At 38.9% G+C, this 25,476-nt stretch overlaps 1 protein-coding gene across 5 annotated transcripts in view; it reads right to left on the reverse strand.

The window, feature by feature from the left end:
- Mtmr3 (myotubularin related protein 3) overlaps positions 1–25,476 on the reverse strand; it is a 125,326-nt gene that overhangs the window by 65,903 nt on the left and 33,947 nt on the right. The window contains exon 2 of one of the 5 annotated variants that reach the window (XM_052736362.1): positions 7,023–7,075. The exons of the other annotated variants lie outside the window; for them this stretch is intronic. The gene's annotated coding sequence lies outside the window, so the exon portion shown is untranslated. The remainder of the gene's footprint in view (positions 1–7,022; positions 7,076–25,476) is intronic. 5 annotated transcript variants of the gene reach the window in all.

Below are 25,476 nucleotides of genomic sequence, written 5' to 3' on the forward strand. Positions count from 1 at the left end.
GACAAACATGGTATGTACTCACTCATAGCAAGATACTAGACATGAAACAAGGATGACTTGTCTGCTACTCACATCACCAGGGAGGCTACCTGGAAAACAGGACCCCAAGAAAGACACAGGGATCACCCAATGACAGAGAAATGGAATGAGATCTACATGAACAGCCTGGACATGAGTGGGGGTAATGAAAGGTGAGGGTTGAGGGAAAGAGAGCTTGGGGGAGCGGGAGATCCCAGCTGGATCAACAACAGAGAGGGAGAACAAGGAATAGGAGACCATGGTAAATGAAGACCACATGAGAATAGGAAGAAGCAAAGTGCTAGAGAGGCCCACAGAAATCCACAAAGATACCCACACAACAGACTGCTGGCAATGGTCGAGAGACAGCCCGAACTGACCTACTCTGGTGATGGGATGGCCAAACACCCTAATTGTTGTGCTAGAAACCTCATCCAACTACTGAGGGATCTGGATGCAGAGATCCATGACTAGGCCCCGGGTGGATCTCTGGGAGTCCAATTAGCGAGAATGAGGAGGGTTTATATGAGCGAGAATTGTTGAGACCAAGGTTGGATAAAGCACAGGGACAAATAGCCAAATGAATGGAAATACATGAACTATGAACCAATGGCTGAGGGGTCCCCACTGGATCAGGCCCTCTGAATGGATGAGACAGTTGATTGGCTTGATCTGTTTGGGAGGCATCCAGGCAGTGGGACCAGATCTTGTGCTCATTGCATGAGTTGGCTGTTTGAAACCTGGGGCCTATGCAGGATTGTTTGGCTCGGCCTGGGAGGAGGGGACTAGACCTACCTGGACTGAGTCTACCAGGTTGACCTCAGTCTGTGGGGAAGGCTTTGCCCTGGAGGAGATGGGAATGGGGGGGGGGGGGGGGGGGGGGGGTCGGGGGGGAGGTGAAGGGGGACGGGAGGGGGGGAGAACAAGGGAATCCGTGGCTGATATGTAGAACTGAATTGTATTGCAAAATAAATTAATAAAAAAAAAAATTTATTTATTTGTTTATTTGGGTTTTTTGAGACAGGGTTTCTCTGTATAGCTTTGGAGCCTATCCAGGAACTCAATTTGTAGACAAGGCTGGCCTCAAACTCACAGAGATTTGCCTGCCTCTGCCTCCCCAAGTGCTGGGATTAAAGGCAAGCACTACCACTGCCCAGTCTGGCCTAACTTTTTAGTAAGTACAGAAATCCTGTGAAAGTAGTACTCAATTTAAACTATTTACTCCAAGATGATGTCTTCCATTTCTTACAACAAATAATGACCCTGAAAAAAATCAGTCAATAAAAATTAGCTTGGAACACAACTCAATAGCAGAGTGTCTGCCTAGCATACATAAAGCTCCAGGTTTAATCCCCAGTAATATGCACACATGCATGCACACACGCACGCACATAACGCACACCCTTCCCATGTCTCAGAGAGTGCCAATGTGTTGGCTCCTTCATCCAGGCAGCTTTTATTCCAATACAAAAGAAAGAAAAAATAATAATAATTACAAACTGTATAATGAAGGAAACCAAAATGATAAGACACAGTACAGTTAAAAGGATACAAGAGGCCTACTTTAATTAAAGATGATCAATCAGAAAAGGCATAGGGAACATCATGTGTTCTTGACCCAGCAAAAACCTACGTATTTAAAAAACTAAGCACTTAGGCTAAAATGTGCTAACTGGATGAGAAAGTTACAAAACTTGAAGGTGGGGCAGTGCACAGAGAAAAGATGGTGAAACAAACCATGGGGTAAAGACTCCACTTCAAGCACAATCAACACCACTGAGTGGTTTCAAACTGCAGATGGACAGGATCTGCTTTTAAGATCACTCTGGCTGGTGTGTGGTAAATGAATAACAGGAGGAAAACAATAAAAACAACCAGGAAACAATTCTATGAAAAGGATGGTATTTCTATTTAGAACAGAGGCAGGGCAGTATAGACATGAAAAACATTAAGGATCTGAACAGTATTTCAGAGACTTATGGAAATGTTAACAGGAGTGCACATTAAAAGCCTGGCTATGAGAGCTAAGCAAGATTAGAGAATTTATAATTCAAGAGGGGAAATAATAAACACATAAAAAACAGTTCAAAGTAGGGGGCAGGATATAGCTCTGTGGTAGAATAACTTGCCTAGCATGCATGAAGCCCAAGTTCCAATCTCTTCCATGAGGAGAGAGGCCCCATAATAAGAGGTGTTGTTTTAATCAACCAAGAAAAAATAAAGTTACTATAGGAATTCCAAATTCATAAGGAAAGATCATGGATGAGTTTGCAATCAGTAAGAACTAAGCAACCGCTAACAGTTCCCTCAAAGTACAAAGACCAAATAGATTGACCAATCCTCAGGAAAGAGTGCTGAATGAAGCACCTCAGCTGACAACCACAAACCTCAGCATGCTAGTTACACACTCTGAGCACAAAAGGAAGAAATTGAGTCATTCCGGTTAGTCTGGTAAGCACCTTAAACATCTCATGTTTTAGTTGTAATAGTATTACATGTTCCTTGTAAGAAACTGTTAAAAATATATGTAAAGAGAAAACAATTACCCTCTCCCAATGCCAGCAGGAGTGTACAACAGTGCACTGCCTCTTTGAAAACTGGTAGGTTCACCCTCAAATGATAAAACATAGTTATTGTGGGACACTGCAAGTCCACTTCTACATATCTAACCAAGGAAACAAAACCTACATCTACATGAAATTTTCTACCGATGTAGTTACAGCATTTACTCAAAATAGCCCAAGGGTGGAAAGCAGTCCAAATGACCACTATAGATGATTGAATGAACAGGATGCCACACACTGGAGTAGTGGGCTACAGAGTTGTATTTAAAGGAATGGATGAACTTCAGTAAGTAAAGCCATTCGCAAAAGACATATGATAGGGTTCTAGAACAGTGAAATCTGGTAAGACTATTGACAGGGGATAGAAAATAGATTAGTGATACTTAGTGCTGTTGGAGATGGAAGGGAAAGGGTGATGATAGCTAAGGATGTGCAATGTCTTTCCGAGAAAAGACACAGGCAACATGTGAACTATACCTTAGCAACTTATTTTAATAACTAAGATGCCTCTGCTATACTTCACTTCACCCACACCTAACTACAACCACTGTTAATTATTTTATACTTACTTTAAAAGCTTCTCTATACATATATAAAAACACACATAATATAACCTCAAAAGTGGAAGGGAAGAGAATCACACTATATTTACTATTCTCCAATTTATTTTATTCTAATAGTAAATCAAATCCTTCCTATATCAAATGCATGTATCTGGACAGCAGTTCAACATTTCATTATATCTCAATCTACTATAATCTAATTTGATTACCTGGTCATACATTTACAGTGTTTCCATTTTTCCATTAACACCCAAAAGTCATTTAAAAACAACAACAAAACCTATCCATACATCTCTATACAAGTCGCTATTTCTGTAGCACTGGGTCTTAAAACAGTTTATTGAATGAAAGAATATAAACCTTGTGGAGGAGGTATACAGGGTTATTGATAAACAATACACATATATACTCCTCTAAAATCACCAACACAGTCATCAACTTGAAAGATTGCTTTTGTTGTTTAATTGTTTTAGTTTGTCTTTCGAGGCAGGATCAGAAAATGCAGGCAAAGCCAACCTCAAATTTATAATCCTCCTTCCTCAGTCTCCTGAATGCCAGGATTAGGAGCACATCACCACATCCAGGCCTCAACTTGGTGAAAATAGAAAGTATTCTGTTATTTTAAAAATTAAGAGCCGGGCGGTTGTGGTGCATGCCTTTAATCCCAGCACTCGGGAGGCAGAGGCAGGCGGATCTCTGTGAGTTCGAGGCCAGCGTGGGCTACATAGTGAGTTCCAGGAAAGGCACAAAGCTACACAGAGAAACCCTATCTCAAAAAACAAAAACAAAAACAAAAAAATTAAGATAAATTACACATAAGCAGTATCTGCATCAAGTACTAAGTCCATTTGTATGTGCACAGAAAAGTGACACAGTAATGGCAGACAATGGCCATCCCTCTAGAAAAAGGGTTGGGAGAGGGCTAACCTAGTATGCACAAGGGCCTGAGTTTCGTCCCCTAGATCCCAAAAAAACTGGGTATAGGTGACACCCAGTTATGACCCAGCACTCGGGAGGTAGGATGTAAAGACTAAAATTCAAGGTAACCCTCAGCTACACAGTGAGTCAGAACCAGCTGGGACACATGAGACCCTATCCCAAAAAGGAAAAAGTAGGAAGAGACTTTCCATTTTCATACTTCAGAACATTTATTTTATATTTCTAATTAGAGGGGTTTGGTTTGGTTTAGTCTGGTTGGTTCTAAGACAGGGTCTTGCTTTGTTAGATCAGACTGGCCTTACACTTGTGATCTTCAACTTCCTAAATAATGGGATTACAGGTGTACACTACCACATTAGGCTAGGGAAATGGATTTTTCTACATAAAGTTTTTTGTTGGCCTTTCTCGTTTTGCTTTTTTTTTTCTTTTTCTCTTCTCATACTATAGCCCAGGCTGGCCTGGAACTCACAACTGTAACCCAGAACTGGCATAGAGCTTTTTGCCTCAACTTCCCAAGTGCTGAGATTACAGGAATAAACCACCATGCCAGTTACAAAGTTATTAAAAGGAAACTCTTATATAAAAGATTTCCATTTGGGGCTGGAGAGATGGCTCTGAGGTTAAGAGCACCGACTGCTCTTCCAGAGGTTCTGAGTTCAATTCCCAGCACCTACATGGTGGCTCACAACCATCTGTAATGAGATCTGGCGCCCTCTTATGGTGTGCAGGCATACATGCAGGCAGAACACTGTATACACACTAAATAAATAAAATTTTTTTAAAAAAAGGTTTTCATTTAACTAGACTAAAAGTACAGATAATGGTCTCAAGAAAATAGATACAAAGTAATGACTGAACATGTAGGAGCTATAAGTTCTAATTCTGCTCAAGTAAAGCACCAGACCAGCAGGGTTCAGATTTCAGGGTTCTTTCAGACTTTGAAACACTTAAGGTTGGATTTGAGGATTCAGAATGCCTAACCTATACTAAAGTTATAACCATAAGGGTAAATCATATTATTTCTGTGAGCCTCGGCTTCATGGGAGATATTTAGTATTCTTAGCAGTAAAATTATCTTTTTATAGTCATTACCATTGCCACTCAACCCTATATATGATAATGCATGCTCCTACAAGGATAGAATGACTTTGGTAGGACAGTGCCCAAAATAGTCTTTTCGTATATGTACACTACAAGCTTTAAAGCAAAGTGGGAACAAGAAGGGTACAAACAGCAGAATAAAGCAAAAGAACACACTGGAAACAATTGAAAGCTACGAAGTAGTCCAAGGTGATTACACTAGGTTCATAGGGAATAGGTGTCTAGCTATAGGTGATGTGTTGCAGGCCATGCTAAGGAAGTTGATCCTGGCATGGATACTAGGCAGGGTCATTGCCTAATGGTGACTGAAGAGAGGACAGGCTGAAGAGCAGGCCAGTAAAATTCTTATTTTCTCAGAGAACTGAACATTATGTTAGGGGGTAGAGTCACTCAAAGCTAAGTATATATATTAAAAAAGAATGCTGCTACTTAAATTATATAAATTTTACAAAATAAAATTTAAGACAAAAAAGTTTCAACAGAGATACCCCGTATGAGTAAATAAAGCTGTTCTTAGAAGTCACCAGTTACTAAAATGAAAAGCCCCAGTGCCTGGGTAAATCATCTCTCTATGAATTATTGGTCAGGAAGGCCCATGGGTCTCCCCAAACAATATGCTACTATATTGGTTGCTCACTAGAATTACAGAGTAAAACTCTATGACACCACAAGGCTTTGGTCACAGGATGTAAGGAAATAAAGCCTTTGGGGAGGGGGAGGTTGAGACAGGGTTTCTCTGTGTAGCTTTGGAGCCTTTCCTGGAACTCACTCTGTAGTCCAGGCTGGCCTCGAAATCAGAGATCCACCTGCCTCTGCCTCCTGAGTGCTGGGATCAAAGGCGTGCACCACCACTGCCCAGCAGGAAATCAAGCTTTAACTGAACTTTAGAAGCTTCCTCCCTTCTTTTACAGTACCAGAAGGTGTTCCACATGCTGGAGAACTGTCGTTAGCAGTTGTGAACCCTGTGTACTATACTACCAACTGGCCAGGCAAGACACACCCAGTAGAGCAATAATGGCAAGTATGTTAAAGGGTAACAGCTTTCTGGTTGGATTTCTCACTCCACTGAAGGGAATTCCTGGCTGGTACTGTAAACCTACTGAAAATACCCTGGCTTGAGATGTTATACACTATAGTAGGGAAGCTACTGGTGTCCTTTTGTTAACTGAGCAAGGCATACCTGTCAAATTACCCTCTAAATATTTTTATTTATCCCCACAGATCAGTGCTGCTGTTGTCTACGGTCAAGAAGCTTATTCTTGCAGGGGACAGAGGTTACTGCAAAAACTGGTCATAGTCTGAATAACTGTTGAAAGCTGAGCCCTACATGAGACACCTGTACTACCCATTCTAAAACTCAGGAAATAATGCAAAGGGGGAAGAAATAAGGTATAAGCTGGACGAAAGGGTGGAGTGCTTGGAACATTTTCTTCTGTTTTTATTGTTTTTCTTTTTCTTGCCTGTGTGTCTTTGTGGTATTCAAGTATGTATGTATGCATTCTCACATGTTTTGGCATATGTGTGTGCACGTATACACATGAATGTAGAGGCCAAAGGTTGACACTTGGTATCTAAATCAATCACCACTTTATTTACTATGCAGGATCTATTGCTAAACTAAGAGTTCACTGACAAAAGAGTTAACCCCACAACTCAAAATCACACTACTCAACACATTTTCAGGCATAAAGAACACTGCAATATGCCACAAATCTATACAGAAAAGGTAACCTGGCAGGGGTCCTAATGAAAATGGCCAGTGTCACAAAACTAACTGGTAAATACATTTCCCCTGCTTCAAATAAGCAGAGTGATTGCAGGAGGAAAACAAACTTACCAAATGAATATTGTCCTGAGAACTTTTTCTTCTACAGGGTTTCACAAGGAAATCTGCAAAACAAACAAATATCCTACCATCAAATTATGCCAATTGAGAGCCCAGCCTTTTCTCTCCACACTAACATCTTTAAATGCTGTATAGACTGCTGGTGGATGTTCAGATTCATTCCTCACATGAATAAGAAACCTAAGATGCTCCTTCCTGAATTTCCCTTGGTTGAACAGGTATCACCTCCCACAGCTGGTCAGGGAAATCTTTGCTGCTTGTCACACCCATTCTACCCTATATAACCAATTTTTTTGTAGCAAATTATTTTAGTATCTGTAGACACATCCTTTTCAGCTTGTTTTTTGCGTTGGTTTTATTTTTGCATTTTTATTTGTCTGGAGGTAGTGCTGCTTAGTTGATTTTGTTTGTTTGTTTGTAACAAGGTCCTACTCTGTAGCCCAGGCTAGCCTAGTATTTACCATGTAGCCCAGGCTAGCCTAGAATTCCTGACAATCTACCTGGCTCAGCCTCCTGAAAGCTGGGATTAAAGTTATGAGATATCATACCCGGCACAAGATTATTATTTGAATTATATGAAGTAACATAAGTAAGATCATATAGAGTACCAAAACTCTAAAGAATTAGAAAATGAAGGGCAAAGTTCAAGAAGCAAGACAATGGTATGCTGGTGACTTCTCAAGTAGATTAGGTCCAGCTGGGAACTAGGCATGAATAGAATTAAACTTAAGACACAGGTAAAATCTATGGATAAGAATGAATTTATGACCAGGTGGTGGTGGCACACGCCGTCAATTCCAGCACTTGGGAGGCAAAACCAGGCCGGTCTCTGTGAGTTTGAGGCCAGTCTGGTCTACAGAGTGAGATCCAGGACAGGCACCAAAACTACACAGAGAAACCCTGTCTCGAAAAAACAAAAACAAACAAAAAAAGAATGAATTTATGAGCCAGGCAGTGATGTATACTTGTAATCCTAGAATTTAAGAGACTGAGGCAGCAGGACTGCTGCAGGTTCATGTGTAACCTAGGCTAGGTACCAAGACTCTGTCTCAAAAGTAAAAAAGAGCAACCAGTTTACGGTGCTCGGTAAATCAGATATCACTCAACAAAAAGACTGAAGCAGGTTAGCTCTATGCCAACAACAACTCCTCAGTCCTTAGTAAGTATATCATCAATGTGACAGTGCCAACAAATACATTCCTCTAAGGACAGTGTGCCAGAAAAGGGCTATGTAAAGGTGAGTCTAAAAGAGGCTCTCTGATACCATAAGGTCATAAATACTGCAGAGAATAAGAAGAGTTATGTCCTCCTCTTCATTGAAATAGAATGTAATGTGGCTATGTTAAATCCAAACAATTAATAAAAGATCTAACTATAATGGATGTTTAAATACATGAGGCACAAATTAAAGCAGAGGGTTGGACAGGAATAGAGTAAACTTTAAGCTAATCCTTAAGCATTAGAGTTACTCTAAATTCTAAGGCTTAGAGGAGGTACAAATTTCTATCTATCTATATTATATTTATATATATTATATGTGGTAAGATATATTGTATTATATATAATGTCATATGGATGTAATTTTATTATAGGAAATAACCCTGGGCTAAGGACACAGTTCAGGACCTATAGCTAGAGCCCCAACATCCATGTAAAATGACAGGCGTGACAGCACATGCCTATAATCCCAGCATTGAGAAGGTGAAGACAGGATAATACCTGGGGCTTGCTGACCTAGTGCCACACCAACTCATGTCATCCGTGTGACATGAACAATTATGTCAATAATAGTGGACGGGAGATATGTGTCCCACGGGACTAAGCTCCCTGGAGGTCCCTGGCAGAGTGCCCGTGTTATGCCTCCTTCTCGAAGGAGACGTGCTTCACGGATCATGAGCTCCCTGGGCTATGGGTTGTGTATAACTGCTTTTCTGACAATGTTCTAATTAATCTATGAAGCACAGCCAAAATTAATGAATGCTTGGGCTGTGAACTATGGAGGAAAGGGGAAGCTGGACATGGACCTTATTTAGATATAGCAAAATGAGCTATTCCTTAAAGACCCCAAGCCACTAGATAACAGAAAGTATAATAGTTCAGGCACTTCTAGGGAATGAACACTCACCCACTAGGAATCCTTTAGGAATCCCACCTAAAGTGATTTATGGCAGAAAACGTTATCTCATAGGAGGCAGATGGTGGGCCCCTCCATTGAGGAAGTTCAATATGGGAAATGTAAGGACTACAGCAGAACCCCTTCCCCTTACAGGCGTAAAAGTATAAGAGTCCATATTTCAGCAGGTTAAAAGGTTTTATATTAAAAGAGATATGTGATTTAAAAAAAACTAAAGAAAGACTTAGGGAGGATCTGCAGCATCCAAATTGGCTAAATGGGTCATGAGAATGAGAACCAGAAAAGTAAAAATGAATAATAAACTAGGGACCGTACTAAAAACACAGACTGCTCTTTGGGTCATAAAGTTCTTGTGGGTGAAGGGAAATGTCTAGCGCCGATTAATAACTGTGTGCTTGCTGTTTTAATAAAGATGATGTAATTGAATTATTGCCAAGCTCTTGTTGTTCCTTGTATGACTTGATAGTTTTCTTTTCTGTATATAAACTACTGATTTGCAGAAGTAAAACTGCAGCAGATTCAAACCACTTCTGAGTGTGTTGTCTGTCTGTCATTCGCCAAATCCTTGCCTTCCTGACTACCCAAGCCCTGGTTCTCCTACGGTCGTGGTACTCCCAGTGGGCCAGTCCGTGGCAGCCTAGCAGTCTACCCAATCAGTGAGCTCCATCCAGGTTTGGTGAGAGACCTTCTCAAAAAATAAAGTGGAGAAGCAATCAAGGAAGATACCCAAGGACAACCTCTGGCCCGCTTCGTGCCTACTCACCTACACCTACACCCAGGCATGGGAAACTCCTAACAAGTGTAAAAATCAATATACCTGATTTTAAATACCATGGTATTAGTGTATATTACTGTGCAGCTTCACTGGAAGATGATTAGGTTAACAACTTAAGGGCCTGAAGGCTCTGAGACCAAGAAGGAATACACACATTCAGTTCCTATACACACTAGTTTATGTGATTAGCTGCATGCAACCTGATACACTGGCTTCAACAAAGGCAAAGTGACACACCAATTTGTATATCATTTATAATTTTTAAAGGAATGAAAATAAATCAAGTTAAAGCAAATAAACAAGGAAAATCTAAAATGAGGCTAGTCCTCCTAAAATATTTGGGGTGGGGAATGGGTAAGTAGATCTTGTTGGCTCTGGTATATTTCAGGGGGGGAAATAGAGTGCTTTTTAGGTGATCCTGTCTCACTTTTCAAATGAAGGGTAAGAGTTATAAACTTTCAGAAGGCAATATTAAATATTTTTAAATAATCTCTTCCTTTCCACTGAAATGAAAACAGAAGGACTTTCTTGCCTATAAAGAGTAAGAGATTGACATACCTGAGTACAGAGGCAACATTTACAAACTCAGGGCTGCAGATGTGGCTCAGTCGATAGAGTTCCTGCCTAGCATGACCAAAGGCTCTGGTTCAACACCTACAATGCATAAAACCTAGCACAGCAGTGCATGCCTAAACTCTAGCATTCCGGAGTAGAAGCAGAAGGATCATAAGCTCAAAGTTATCCTTGGCTATAAAAAGGTTGAAAGAAGGCCTGAGCTGCATGAGATCCTGTCTTAAAAAAAAAAAAAAAAAAAAGACACACAGAAGAAAAGAAAAAAACTCATTGGTGTTAAATTTAAAGAGCATATTTTGGGTGACTTTTCTCTGAATCTTAGTGCTTCCTCACTATTGGTATATTAAAGTTTCTAGATCTGTAGCATGTTTAGTAGGATTATTCAATGGTGGAAAAATGATTTAATCCCAAGAACTAACCCAAAGCCAAGCATTTAACAGTTGAATGAAATGACTCTAAAACTTATTCCCTGAACCTAAAGTTTTCTTTGAAGCCTTTGCGGCAAAAAACAGAAACAAGGATACGGTTTGAGAAGAGCGACTGCATTCACTCCCCCACGGTAAGTAATGGAGGACCACTCATCTAACAGCACTTGTGGGAGGGGAGGTGACACAGCAGTGAATAAAGTCCCTACCCTGGTGCAACTGCCATCCGGTCTAAGTGTGACTTTCTCCAATTGTGACATTTTCTCATTTTATGAGCATGCTTTGTGAAGACAAACGATGGTACAGACAGAGGGGTTGGTGCCCTGATGTAATGAGACCACCAAGCAACATGTTCAAAATCAAAACCAGAAGCTGTATCTCTTTAACCTTTCTGGAACCAATAAAGACTAAGAGTAGTCAGAGCCTTGAATGCAACTTCATGATTAGTTTACTGCATTTCTCTGCCAGCTGTGGGGCACAGATAAGCAGCTAAAATATTATCATCCCCTACACAAACAACCATCCTTCTCAAGAGGGGGGAAAAATAGTAAGTTGTCAGAAACAGCTAGACTCCATGTTTTTACACTTCCGTATCAGAGAACATACGCTGGTAACAAGTTGCTTCAAACAGTAATACTCAAATGCCACCCTAAAAGGAAATGTTCGGTTTCAAACGGAAATAACCGAAGGACCAATCTGGTATAATTCTGGAATTAGACAAGTGATGGAGAGTGTGTGACTCATTAGTTATACACATTTATTTTTTTAACATGGGAGAGATTCTGAACACACTCCTCAAAGAGAGCTCTACAACAGGATTCCAGTTGGATATCAACGCTAAAGGTCTCATGTCCTCAATAAGTAGTTGAATTGCTGGCACTACTTTTCCAACTGTGGACCTCAAAATGTGACAAGTCTACACCAAAGTAACTGTGCTTTCCCATTTTTACACAGTAGGATTGATTATATCTCACAAGTACCTTACTACTTCCCTGTCTCAAGGAACCAAGTACAAGGAAGCCAAGTATTCACAGAAAAGATTAAATATATTCAAACCAACAGCAAATCTAACTGGTAACCTTTAAAAATAACTTATTTTACAAGGACTTTTAATTTTAACCTTTTAAAGGGAGGGAGGAGGAGCATCATCCACATATGTCTATTATCAGAAGAGATTAAAACCAAAGATCATATACAATTTACTTTTTTAAACCTTAACATTTAAAACTCGAAAAATGTAAAGATATTATGTTCTGACTTGCTCTTTATAATTGCTTCTTAGCAGAATACATTCTTTTCATATTTGACTCAGATACATTAAGCCATTAACAGAATTATAGCCAGGCGGTGGTGGCGCATGCCTTTGATCCCAGCACTCAGGAGGCAGAGCCAGGCGGATCTCTGTGAGTTCGAGGTCAGCCTGGTCTACGGAGCAAGATCCAGGACAGGCACCAAAACTACACGGAGAAACCTTGTCTCAACACCCTCCCCCCCCAAAAAAAGTTAAAAATGTAATTTGGAATCAGGAAGATAGTTCAATGGGTTAAATAAAGACCTCAATTTGGATCCCCAGCTCCCACATAAGCCAGCATAACAGCACACACCTGTGCTGGGGAGCTAGAGACAAGGACCAGGTTCAGTAACTGTGTAAAAAATAAGGTGGAATAAAGACACTTGATGTCAAACTTAGCCTTCCTAATACATGTGTACTTGCAAGTATACACACCCACACACACTTTATAAGGCAGCATTTAGGTAGGCTTACTATCTAACATGAAGAAATGTTCCCTATTTCCTAAAAGGGGAGAGGCATAATTTCATGAGAATAAAAAACGTCTGGGACTTGAGAGAGCTCCGAAGTTAACATTTGCTGCTAAATCACAAAGCCCAACTTCAGCTCCCAGTGCCATGGAAGGCAGCTAACAAATTCCAGCTTCAAAGAACCCAAGCCCTCCTCCAGCGACACACACACACACACACACACACACACACACACACACACACACACACACACGCGAAGTAAATAAAATCATTTAAATATTTTCCATTTTATTTTATGTGTGTGGATACTTTGTCTGTATGTATGTTTGTGTAGCATGTGCATACAGGGTCCATGGAGGCCAAGAGAGGGCTTCAGAACCTTTGGGACTGGAGATGGTTGTGAGCTGCCATATGGCTGTTGGGAAATGAACTCAAGTCCTCTAGAAGAGCAGCAAGTGTTCTTCACTTGCTGAACTATCTTTCCAGATCCTAAAGTTATTTTTTAAGACTGTTCAAGTCTCAATTATTAAGAAAAGATGATAGGAAATTTGGCATGCAATCATTAGAAAATTAATTTAATTAAAACCCAAGTAGGCTCAATTAGTGTAAGTGTCAGAGATAGTTTATTATTTATAATTGCTGTGGAAACATCAGAAAGACTATCTATAGCACCGGAAAAAAGTTTCCTGACTTTTGTTCCTTTGACAAGTTCCAAGGTGCGCCTCAGGGAAGGCAAATTTCTTACAAATGTGTTAACGTCTTATGCTTGCTCTCAGTTAACTTCTAGTAAAGATGACAAATGTAGCTGGCCCGGGGTCCACATTGTTTCCACCCTACCTTGCACTAAATCTGTCCTCAATGTACAGATCACATATTCTATTAAAACAGAGAGATGATTCAAGTTCCAGAAATTTAAATTCTCATAATCATAAATTTACAATGACTTCTTCCTTAACATTTATTTAACATTAAATCACAAAATCTGTTTCTTCTGCTTCCTAATATTCAGAAAAAATTTAGGTGGATATTCTTAGATAAAAGACTTAAAATACCTGTCCTATGGAGATAGAGTAATTTTACAAACAGGATCTCAAAAGGATTCTGTAATAATGTTTAAATTAAGAACTATTTCTTTTTTTCATGTTTTATTTAAAATTTTCATACATGAATACCACATTTACATCATTAAAAACTCCTCTTTTTTTGTTTTGTTTTGTTTTTCAAGACAGGATTTCTCTGCATATCCCTGGCTGTCCTGGAACTCACTCTGTAAACCAGGCTGGCTTCCAACTCAGAGATGCACCTACCTTTTCTCCCTAGTGCTGGGATTAAAGGCATGTGCCGCCAACGAGTTGGCCAAGAACCCATATTTCTTATGTACTCAGCAGAAAAAGAAAATCAATCTGTAAGTTATAAAGACAAAAACAATTTTAAAGGCCACTAAAGCCCTAGGAAAACTTAATAAAAATATCAGTGTAATTTTGACACTGCTTATTCCAGCACACTTTGCTCCTCAATCTTCCCACAAAGCAGAATCTCCAGACCCACTTGAACACTACACCCGAAGCCTCTCACTTAGCAGCCACCTAACAGATTTCTTTTCAAAAATAAACAAACTTTAAAAAACCTCAGCCTAATCTAAAGGTCAGCTTGCTAAAGGAACCCAAGAACTATGTCCATGTACAAAGAAACAAGTATGTCTTATTTTCCTATCTTCTCTAGACACCTGACATATTAAACATGAATTCTAGGAAAAGTATGAAAGTAAACCACACCCTCAAAATAGATACTAGTACCCCAAACCAAGCTGATCTGCACACTGCTTATCATGTGTGAATATTTTATTATGAATAATAAAAGATTCTCTCCCATTCTGTGAATTGGCTCCTGAGTTTTTGTTTGTTTGTTTGTCTGTTTTGTTTGTTTTGTTTTCGAGACAGGATTTCTCTGTGTAGCTTTGCGCCTTTCCTGGATCTCGCTCTGTAGACCAGGCTGGCCTTGAAAGCCAAATCGGATCAAAGATCCGCCTGGCTCTACCTCCCGAGTGCTGGGATTAAAGGCGTGCGCCACCACTGCCCCGGCTCCTGAGTTTTATGGACAATAACAGGCATCAAAATGGTCCAGAAGGGAATACAGCTCTGCTGGGAGAGTGCTTGCCTTGCATGCATGAAGCCATGGGTTCTATCTGCATTAACCTTAAAGAGGTAAGAACCAGAAAGCTGAATGAAAATGTATAGTCATCCTTTCAGCATACAATTCAACAATAAAAATTAAAAATGTAAACTTTGAGCTGGGCAGTAGTGGCACATGCCTTTAATCCCAGCATTCTGCAGGCAGAGGCAAGTGAATCTCTGCATTGAGGCCAGTCTGGTCTACAGAGCTAGTTCCAGGACAGCTAGGGCTACACAAAGAAATCCTGTCTCAAAAAACGATAGATAGATAGATAGATAGATAGATAGATAGATAGATAGACAGACACATACATACATACATACATACATACATACATACATATAGACAGACAGACAGACAGACAGACAAAAATAAACTTTGAACTGTTGTCTTCACAATTAAAAAGTGCTATGCATAAGGCTGAAGAGGTAACTCTAGAGTTAAAAGCCCTTCTTGCTCTTGCAGATGAAATGACCTGGACTCAACTGTCAGCCCCCATGTGGTGGTTCAGAACCATCTATAACTCCAGTTCTAAGATCAGATGCCCCTTCTAACCTCCGCAGGCACCAGGCACACATGTAGTGCACAGACAGAAATGCATGCAAACCAGCACACACACAAAAGGAAAAATAATAAATCTAAAAAAGTCTTTTCAAACCTGCTCTACTTACCTAGCACATACAAAACAAACAACTGTCTACCTCTCCAGTCTGTAAGTGCATTCAGGAAAGAGTACACTGAAAGAAATAAAACTCACAAGGTAAAGACTGTGTGAAATAAAAAGAGCCTACTCTTCTACTGGCCTAGTTAAAATTTATATTCTGGCAATTAGTTGGGGGGCTACTCATATTTCTGAAAACAAGCCAATAAAAACTCAAATAACCTCCAATAACTACATTCCACAATGAGGGCTCTGTTTATGTGGCAAATTCAAATACCCTTTCCAAGCAGTCCTTAGAATATTAAAGCCAAGAAACCAGAAATCTGCATCCTCAAGACATATTCAGAAGAAGAAAAAAAAAAAAAAACACCCTTTACACTGGCAATATTTATCTCATGTAAACAGAAGTGTACATATTATGACTGTCATCCCAAATATGTACAGGGGGAAAAAAACAGAACTTTTCAACTAATTCCAAAAGAGTTCATCACTATGTTTTACTTATGAAAAGGAAATCAGAAGTATCAAGTTAAATAAAAGTTAAGTCAAAGGAATTCTCCCTTGTGCTTTTAAATAACTACATTTAAATCAGCAATTCAGAATAGTTTTAAGCAACCCTGAGTTTACACAGAAGACAAAATTCAGAACCATGGCTTTAAAAACTTCTTCAGCTATTATTCTTAACTCAGTGGAAAATAAGAGGTGGCTTTTTCAAAGATATGCTTATATTCATACAAATATTGGTGAAACAGTCTCAAGATGACAAAACAGCCAAACAGAAACTTATTCTACATACATTATAGAGTAATCCAAAGATAATACCCATACATCAAAAACAGTAACTAGCCAGATGTGTGGCTAATGCAGGAAGATTTTAGGTTGACGCAAACCTAGGCAACAGAGTTAAGACTTCCACCTCTAAATAAATCACTACTACTCAATTCAGAAAAAAAGAAAAATATATAATTAAGTAAACAAATCATTCAATTAAGAAAAATAGTTCACACAGACAAGTACCTATCCAGTGGACATAGGGTGTATGAAGTAACTGTAGGTAGCAGTCCCCTAAACTTAGAACGACAGACAGACAGGCACGCACACACCACAACATGTAGTGGACATGTTGTTCACAAACAGTAAGGTTTTATACCTACCATGCTGCTTTTTGAAAACACATTTTGAATATATCACTCTCCCTATTTAATACTCTATTATCACCAATGACAACTTCAATAATAAAGCTAGCAGCTAATGCCATTAATATTAAGCCAATCCATTGGTCTTGTTCCTGTTCCTGCCTGCTCTTACATCTGACAAACCCTGAGTAATAATAAATGTGACCCTCCAATCTGTCCTACATTATTTAGCAGTAAGCACATTAAAGTGCCACCATGAATACTTACTATCGTCCTTAAAGTTAAAAAATATATCCATTCCTTGTCTGTTACCATTATGTCATATTGCAAAGCAAACTGTACTTCAAAACTAGGGAGTCTGTTTTATCTTTAAAGTTTAAAAGATATCTAGATATCTTCCCTGGATATCTTTTTATTAAAATTTAATCAGAAGCCCTACTTTGTGGTCCATGCCTTTAATCCCAGCACTCAGAGGCAAAAGCAGGCAGACCTCTATCAGTTTCAGGCCAGCTTTGTCTATATAATAAGACCCATTTAAAAAAAAAAAGAAAGAAAGAAAGAAAAAATTATGGGCATATAACTGACACACTATGTACATTTAAAGTGTACTTTTTCAGTGTTTTATTAAGAAAATATATATATAAAACTGTGTACTTAAATATGTATTTAAAATTATAAATATAATTTTCTTAATAAAACACTGAAAAAGTACACAGTTTAATGGACATTCACACTGCTATACAATCAGTATCTAGAAAAATCACTATCCATATACCAGAATTTTTCCATCCTACTAAACTGCATGTTTCCCCATATTCTTGTAATCCATTACTTCACCTCAGTCCCTGTCTTCACTATCACTTTGTTTCTATGGATTTGCCTACTCTAGATAGCTCAAATAAATGAACTCATCAAGTAGTTATTATTTTGCATCTGGCTTATTTGGCTTAGCGCAGTATTTCTAGGTTTGTTCATGTATAGCATATGAGGAATTACAATTCTCTTTAAGACTGAGTACCATTCCACTGTCTATATATTCTTTGTTGATAAATTTATCTGCTGACAGCCATTTAGAATGTTCTACCTTTGAATATTATGAACAATATGAACAATGGCAAATAAAACTCTGAGTCAAGCACGGAGGCTTGGAAAGTTAAAGCAAAATGATGACAGATTCTAGGCCAGACTGGACTACATAAAGAGTTCCAAGCCAACCTGAAGTACACACTGAAACTTTATTTTTTAAAAGTTTGTCTAAGTCCTTCTATTTCTCTTGGCAGTGTATAGCCAGATTCGAAACTACTGAGTCAGTCGTGCATTTTAATCTCTTAGGCCCCCTGACCAATCTTCCACGGTGCTTAAAACAAGGCACCAGCATTCCAAATTTTATGCCCTAGTCAATACTTTCACCTTTTGAAGTATTTACTTATTTAATGTATATGCATGTGTATATGTGTAACACATGCCTGCAGGGGCTTGAGGAGGTCAGAAGAGGGCACTGGATTCCCTAGAACTGAAGTTGTAAGTTGTGAGCCTTGATGTGGGTACATTTATAATACTGAGCAATCTTTCTAGCCTTCTCCTTCCCTTTTTGGCTAATAGCCATGCTAGTGAGAGTAATATAGTATCTTCATCCTTTGATTTGAATTTTCCTCATGACTAGTGATGTCACAGGGCCTTTTCATGTATTTACTGGCCATATTAACATTTTTGGAGAAACATTTATTCAAGTTGCCTTCAACAAGTTTGCTGCTTTGTTTTTTTCCCTCTGCTGTAGTTGAGCTGGAAGTCTAAATAACCAATCTCCTGGATTAATTTTTCAAATAGAACAATTATTAGAATAGAAATATTTGATTCCACCTCATTACTTAAACAGAATTCCAGGCTACTTCTTTTGACCTCGGGAATGCTATGGAAATAATTTAGAAAGAATCAGGAGGAAAAAGAGTATATACCACAGAGACATGAGCCAGGAAAATCCTAAGAGAATCATACCAATGCCCAGAGATCTTTCAAAACTAGAGTCACTTCACTCCAACTTCTAGTCTTCAAAATGCCCAAGTTGCCTGCTAAGTTCTTCCTTCAATTATGTAAGATGCTACAGTATTCTGCCAAAGACTCCATAACTTCCCCTTGTTTGTTTGTTTAAGCTTTAAATGGGTTTCTGTGTCACGAGTAACAAAAGAGTCCTGAAAAATAAATCACACTTAAGGAAGGTGTATCAAGTTTAAAAACTAACAAAGAGAAAGAATTAGTGCAACTCAGATAAGAAATCATTCTGCTATTTCCTGTATCAACTGAACACAAAATACCTTTCCAAATAATTGTTAGATAATGCCCATGAAATACTGAGTATCTAGCAAAACTTAGTTTCTAAAGTCTTATCATAAGTTTATTGACAAAACTACTCATTTGAATTCATTCTTTATAACTTCTCATTCAAACTAACATGAAAAATTAGAGTTAAGAATGTAGCTCAGTGGTAGGGTACCCACCTAGCATGTGTAAGGCACTAGATTTGATCCCAAACATCAAAAGAAGGGGAAAAAAAGGTATGCAGAGATGAAGCACGGAAGGAGGAGAGAAGGAAAGTAAACAACATTCTAAGCAATCCAGAATTCTAATATACTCAAAAATTAGTTTAAAGGGACAAAAAATTCTATTGTTTCATATTAAAGAAGCCAAATAGTTTACTAACTCTATTTAAACATTCATCTCCAGAAATATATTGATGTAGATACTGCATTTTCAATATGGAAAAATGAACTATTGTTTTAGAAATAACGCAGTGACGATTCTAGCAAAGTACAACATATAATTCATTTATTGCAATCGATCACCCTTTGTAGCTGATGATTGAAATAAAAATGTGTTTAACAATTATAAACAATAAAAATTTCTAAAGATCAGGAAATTTTACATTTAAAAAAACAAAAAAACAAAAAACAAGCCAATGATTCTGCCACAGAAGACAAGAGCCATTCTGACTGAGGCCCCACCCCAAATCCACTGGGCTCCCTCCTACTACAGGCCATTCAGCACACGTCCATTATCCCCTGCACAGATCATGAAGGCTCTGATCACTGCCATGTGTGTTGCACACGTGCCCCAATGCCCTTCCTGATGAGCACCCTGAAGGAAGTCACCCAGCTGTTTCAGTACCAGGGATGGTGGTTAGTTTTGGATTTGTGTTGACTGTTGACTGTTGATATTTACTGTATAAATATATGATTTATCATTTGATTTAAAAAAATGTTGTAAACAAAATTAAGAGATTCAGTGATCGGAGTGCTAACATAGCATGCACAAGGCCCTCAATCACTATCTGGACAAAGAGAAAAACAAGAACATGTGAATATAAACAGTCTAAGAGTTTGTACATATCTATCTAAAGATTTATCAGGGTGAAAAGATGACCAAAATTTCTACTATTCTTCTGGTTACAACAGCTAAGAAACCGTAACTATCAACTGCTTTATGTCACTTTCTTAACGCTTTCTAAAGAATAAAACAACTTTGTGTTAGTCTTTTCATTGTTGTTTCCTTGTCTAGTGTATCCATATTCATTTTCATCCTGTGCATTCATGGCCTTTGTCCATACCAAAAAAAAAAAAAAGTTGGAGGCTAGGGAGATGCTGAGTAGTTAAGAGTGCTTTCCATGCAAGCTTGAGGACCTGAGTTTCAATACCCAGAATTCATGGACAAGCTGGACACGGTAGCTTCAGTCTGTAACCTCAGTGTGCATATGAGGAGAAGGGACGAAGAGATGTACGAATCCCCAGAAGCTAAGAGGACAGCTAGCCTGGCAGACTCAGTGACAAACAGGAAACCCTATCTCACAAGGTAGACTGACATTCAAAGTTGTTTTCTGACTTCCACAAGTGTACTGTAGAATGCACATGCCCACATTACTCATATGTGGGTGCATATACACACACCAAAACATACTGAATGTGCCCATACTGAAGATATATTAAGCCTTAAGCATAAATATTTTCTCATATCACTTGCTTTTTGACTTGTTTATTCCTCTCTAAACAAATGTTTACTTTCAATGCAGCATTATTTATTTCCTTAGTATAATTATGACTGTGAAAACATAATCACAAGAAGATTTTATACCAAATGTTCACAATAACTTTTTCACAATTGTTCTAAATGGTCACTACAAAAATTGTGTATCCAGGCTATATGTTCCCAGGGTATCTAATTCAAACCTGTCTCAGGGAAGGTACATAAGCTCCTAGTCTTCCCTGCAATCAAAAGGCAAGCATTTATAGTCCACCAGGTTTTCAAGTAGAGTCTTCAAAAGGACCAAACTTTGCACACAGATGATGAGGACGGCAGGACTGTCAGGACTGGTCATCCAGCACCTCTGGTCAAGCAAGCACTGTTCATCTGCTGGCAACAAGTACTAGTCTTTCCAAAGGGGAAAAGGAAAAGAAAGCTTGGTGCCCGGTTATTTCCCAGTTTCTCTACTCAGAAGAAAAAATGTCCAGTTTCAACTCCCATCAAATGTCTCATCCGTTAAATATAGTAATACTCTTGGTTATAGCTGACAGCTCAAAGTCCATTTTACTTCCAGAAATCAATCTTCAATTTTGCTCAGTGGAGAAACAGCATACCCTGCATGCGCACCTGTGCATGAGTGTGTGCGTGTATGGGGGTGGGGGTAGATCCAGGTGCACGTGGAGGCTATAGAGGTTGACATTACCTATCTTCCTCACTCTTCTTCTGAGGCCAGAGTGTTACTGAACCTGGAGCTTATCAATTCATCTAGACGGGCTGGCCAGCAAACCCCTAGGACACTCTCATCTCCATCTCCCCAGCATCTGGATGACAGGTACACACTTAGATATAGGTGCCAAGGATCAGACTCCCGGCCTCATGCTTACAGGGCAAGCACTTTATTGACTGAGCCATCCCCCCAGACACGTGTCTTTTTCTAAAGCAGCTTGGGCTAACCTCACCTATGTCAGGAGTGAGTAAAGCACATTACAAAAAAGATGATCAAGTCCAAAAGACATCAAAGCCTGAATATAATACAACAGCTATCAGCAGCAATAAAGTTCCCTTCTCATCTTTCAGACACCTGTGTTTTATGTCTATATTTATTTATACCTGTTACAAGCAGAATTTGAACTATTGATCACCTTAACCCAGATTTTTTCCGGCGCTGAGGACCAAACCCACTGAGCTAAATCCCCAACCCCCGAGATTTTTTTTTTATTTATTTTATTTTATTTTATTTCTTTTGGTTTTTCCAGACAGGGTTTCTCTATGTAGCTTTGGCGCCTTTCCTGGAACTCACTCTGTAGCCCAGGCTGGCCTGTAACTCACAGAGATCCACTTGCCTCTGCCTCCCAGTGCTAGGGTTAAAGGCATGCACGACCACTGCCCAGCTTAACCCAGATCTTAAGTCAGATAACAAAACACTGTAAGACAGTTTAAGAGGACTTTAAATTGTAGTACAGATAATTTCTTCAAATTAAAAGAGCAAAGTATATAATTATACAACAAAATTAGGAAATGTGTTTTCTTAATCACCTGCTATAAAGAAATAAACACATAAACCAGACACAACTACCTTCAAGGGCAAATGACTGTATAGCTCTGCAGAGTCCTGCATTTGTTTTAATGCTCTGTTATAACCACCTTGAAATCCCTAACAATTTTTGAACAAGGGCCCCTGGTAAATCATACAGTCAATCCTGGGCAAGCACTCTAGGAAAACAAGAAAACTGAATTATACCCTTACTCAGAATTGTGTATATGATTCCAAATCAAAGATTGACTTCAAAAAAGTATGTACCTACAGAGGCATCTGCTCAGTACAGAATGCTTAAAAAAAAAAAAAAAAAAAAAAAAAAAAAAAAAAAAAAACTATAAATCCAAAACCGGGCTTTTATAAATTACTGACCATGTTATTCAATGCGAAGGTCTCTTTCTTTTTTTTTTTTTTTTTTTTTTGGTTTTTCGAGACAGGGTTTCTCTGTGTAGATTTGCGCCTTTCCTGGGACTCACTTGGTAGCCCAGGCTGGCCTCGAACTCACAGAGATCCGCCTGGCTCTGCCTCCCGAGTGCTGGGATTAAAGGCGTGCGCCACCACCGCCCGGCGCGAAGGTCTCTTTCAACATAAATTTATTAAGTGCATTTTGCTACCTACTTCAGATTTAAAAATTATATTTAATGCTATTACAAAAATTTTATACTCTAAAACAGTGGTTCTTAACCTGTGGGTTGTGACCCCTGAGGTCAAACAACCCTTTCACAGGGACTACATATCAGATATCCTGAAAATCAGATATTGACATTGTGATTCATAACGGTAGCAAAATTATAGTTATGAAGCAGCAATGAAATAATTTTATCATTGGGGACACCACAACATAAGGAACTGTATTAAAGCATTAGGAAGATTGAGAACCACTGTTCTAAAAGCTAGCATTTTAGAAAATAAAATTTCAAAGTTTTCTGAAAGAAAAAAGTGAGGAAAAAAAAACAATTGCTGAACTCAAAGGTAGACTGTGTCTAGAAATACTAAAGTCTTGGAAGAAGGTATCTTGGCAACCGGTAAGCACTCAACACAACTTACTTACCAAAGCAAGAAAACAGCCACAGAATTAAAAACCTGGTACTGCCAGGTATAGTGGTGCATGCCTTTAGTCCCAGCACCCGGGAGGCAGATGCAGGCAAATCTCTGTGAGTCCAAGGCCAGCCTGGTCTACAAAGTGAGTTCCAGGGCAGCCAAGGCTACAGAGAGAAACCCTATCTTGAAAAAAACCAACAAACTGGCACCATTATATGTTGTTCTGGATGTGTTAAAGCTAATGGCATTTTCAAAAATTAACAGAGCAAATAATCCATTCATTCAAAAGTCACACATTTATTTAAAATATCCTCAAGCCACACACTACTTTCTACCTCCTCTCTTAGCGAGACCCCCAACCCCTTATCTCAACACTGAGACAATCTAATCTAATGAGGAAAGTCAGAAAATCTGGCTTTTCATTAAATTCCCAGGCTCACCATCCTCAGAGCTGGCATCAACTTAGGAAAAAGCTCCAGAGCAGGAAGTTAGTCTTCTTGCCCAGGATTTCTGTACTATGAGCTGGCATAGAACAAACAACAAGAGCAAGAGAGAGAAGATCTGACCAGAAACCACTTGGTCCATGGAATCAGTGTATGTATGCATCAGGCTACAACTTCCTAAAAGTTCCCAAGCATGCCGGGTGGTGGTGGCGCACGCCTTTAATCCCAGCACTCGGGAGGCAGAGCCAGGCGGATCTCTGTGAGTTCGAGGCCAGCCTGGACTACCAAGTGAGTCCCAGGAAAGGCGCAAAGCTACACAGAGAAACCCTGTCTCGAAAAACCAAAAAAAAAAAAAAAAAAAAAAAAGTTCCCAAGCATATCCAAAATTTCTCCCCACAATTATTTATGACATCACATTCAGAATATTATGAAAATATTAATCTTGGTACACATTACACCTGCAGGCTACAGGATAAAGAAATGCCTGCTGATCTATGGGATTTACAAGTGGAGAGCTGTCTTTGTCTTGTAAACCAGGATTCCCTAAACATGTTTATGTGAGCCCAGGTATTTACATACAGAGAACAAGCATACAAGTGAAACATTTACAAGTAATCATAAAAACTTTATCTGGAATTCATATAACTTAGGTGAAAGCAAATCTGCACACTAATGACATGGTGAGATGGGTGTGCTTGATTACTTTTAAGAATTACATGTTGGCCAAATATTTGATAAAGCCAAGAAGTAGAGTCTATTAAATATTTTTTAGACTTGATTGACATTTTACTTTTATAGTGGTCAGTACTGAGAACACTTTCACATAAATACACAGTGCAAAATGACAACATATATTTAGAGCCATTTGAGAGATTGTTGGGAAACCAAAATTCATTGAACAGCTTAAGTCAGTGTCTCAAATAACAATTTTAAAAAAATCAGGTGAGCAGTGATGGTGCACACCTTTGATCTCAACACTAGGGTGGCAGAGACAGGCGGATCTCTGTGAGTTCAAGGTCAGCTTGGTCTATGTGGAGTGAGTTCTAGGATACCCTGGGCTACACAAAGAAACTCTGTCTCAAAAACAAACAAACAATAAAAAAGGGGGGGCAGAAAACTGTGTACATAAAACCACTAAAATTCAATTGTTCTCATGGCTAGATATTCATGTATCATTCCAAGTCAAAAAATGATTTTACATGTTCACACAATCCAGTGGAGAACCAGCCAATATTTCAGGAGTCTATGAGGATGTTAACATAATCTGACCATGAAAGATTTATTTAAATGGGTAGATTTTTCCAAGAATTTAAAAGAATTTGAAGTATTAGTTTATGAAGGTTAAAAATGTTGTCATTTACTGGCTTCTCTTATCTCCCACAAGCCTACAGATACAGCTTCCCACCACAGAATAATACCAATGTAAAAAAACATCAACAAGCCGAGGCATACTGTATCAAGTGGCATTCACTGGCCTGCATGGGGTGACAGCACATGAAAACTACACACATTATGTGTTCAGAACCAAGGCTGCAGTGAAGTCACTAATGCACACAAGTAAGCCCTGCCCAAAACTCCTCAGTCATTACAATTCATTTTGTGCTCACAGAATATTTAGAACCTTTTACTGTTGCTCATTTTTTCACATCATCCACATAGGGTCATATGACCACATCCACACAGTTTACAAGACGATATTTTGAACTTTTCTCCTGCAATGAGGTAGTAGAGAAAGGACTATTAAATCAAGCAGCAAACTTCAAAGAGCAAATTATT

This window comes from Peromyscus californicus, unplaced genomic scaffold, assembly GCF_007827085.1.
Source record: "Peromyscus californicus insignis strain IS unplaced genomic scaffold, ASM782708v3 Scaffold_13__1_contigs__length_99412109, whole genome shotgun sequence".
Taxonomy (NCBI): domain Eukaryota; kingdom Metazoa; phylum Chordata; class Mammalia; order Rodentia; family Cricetidae; genus Peromyscus; species Peromyscus californicus.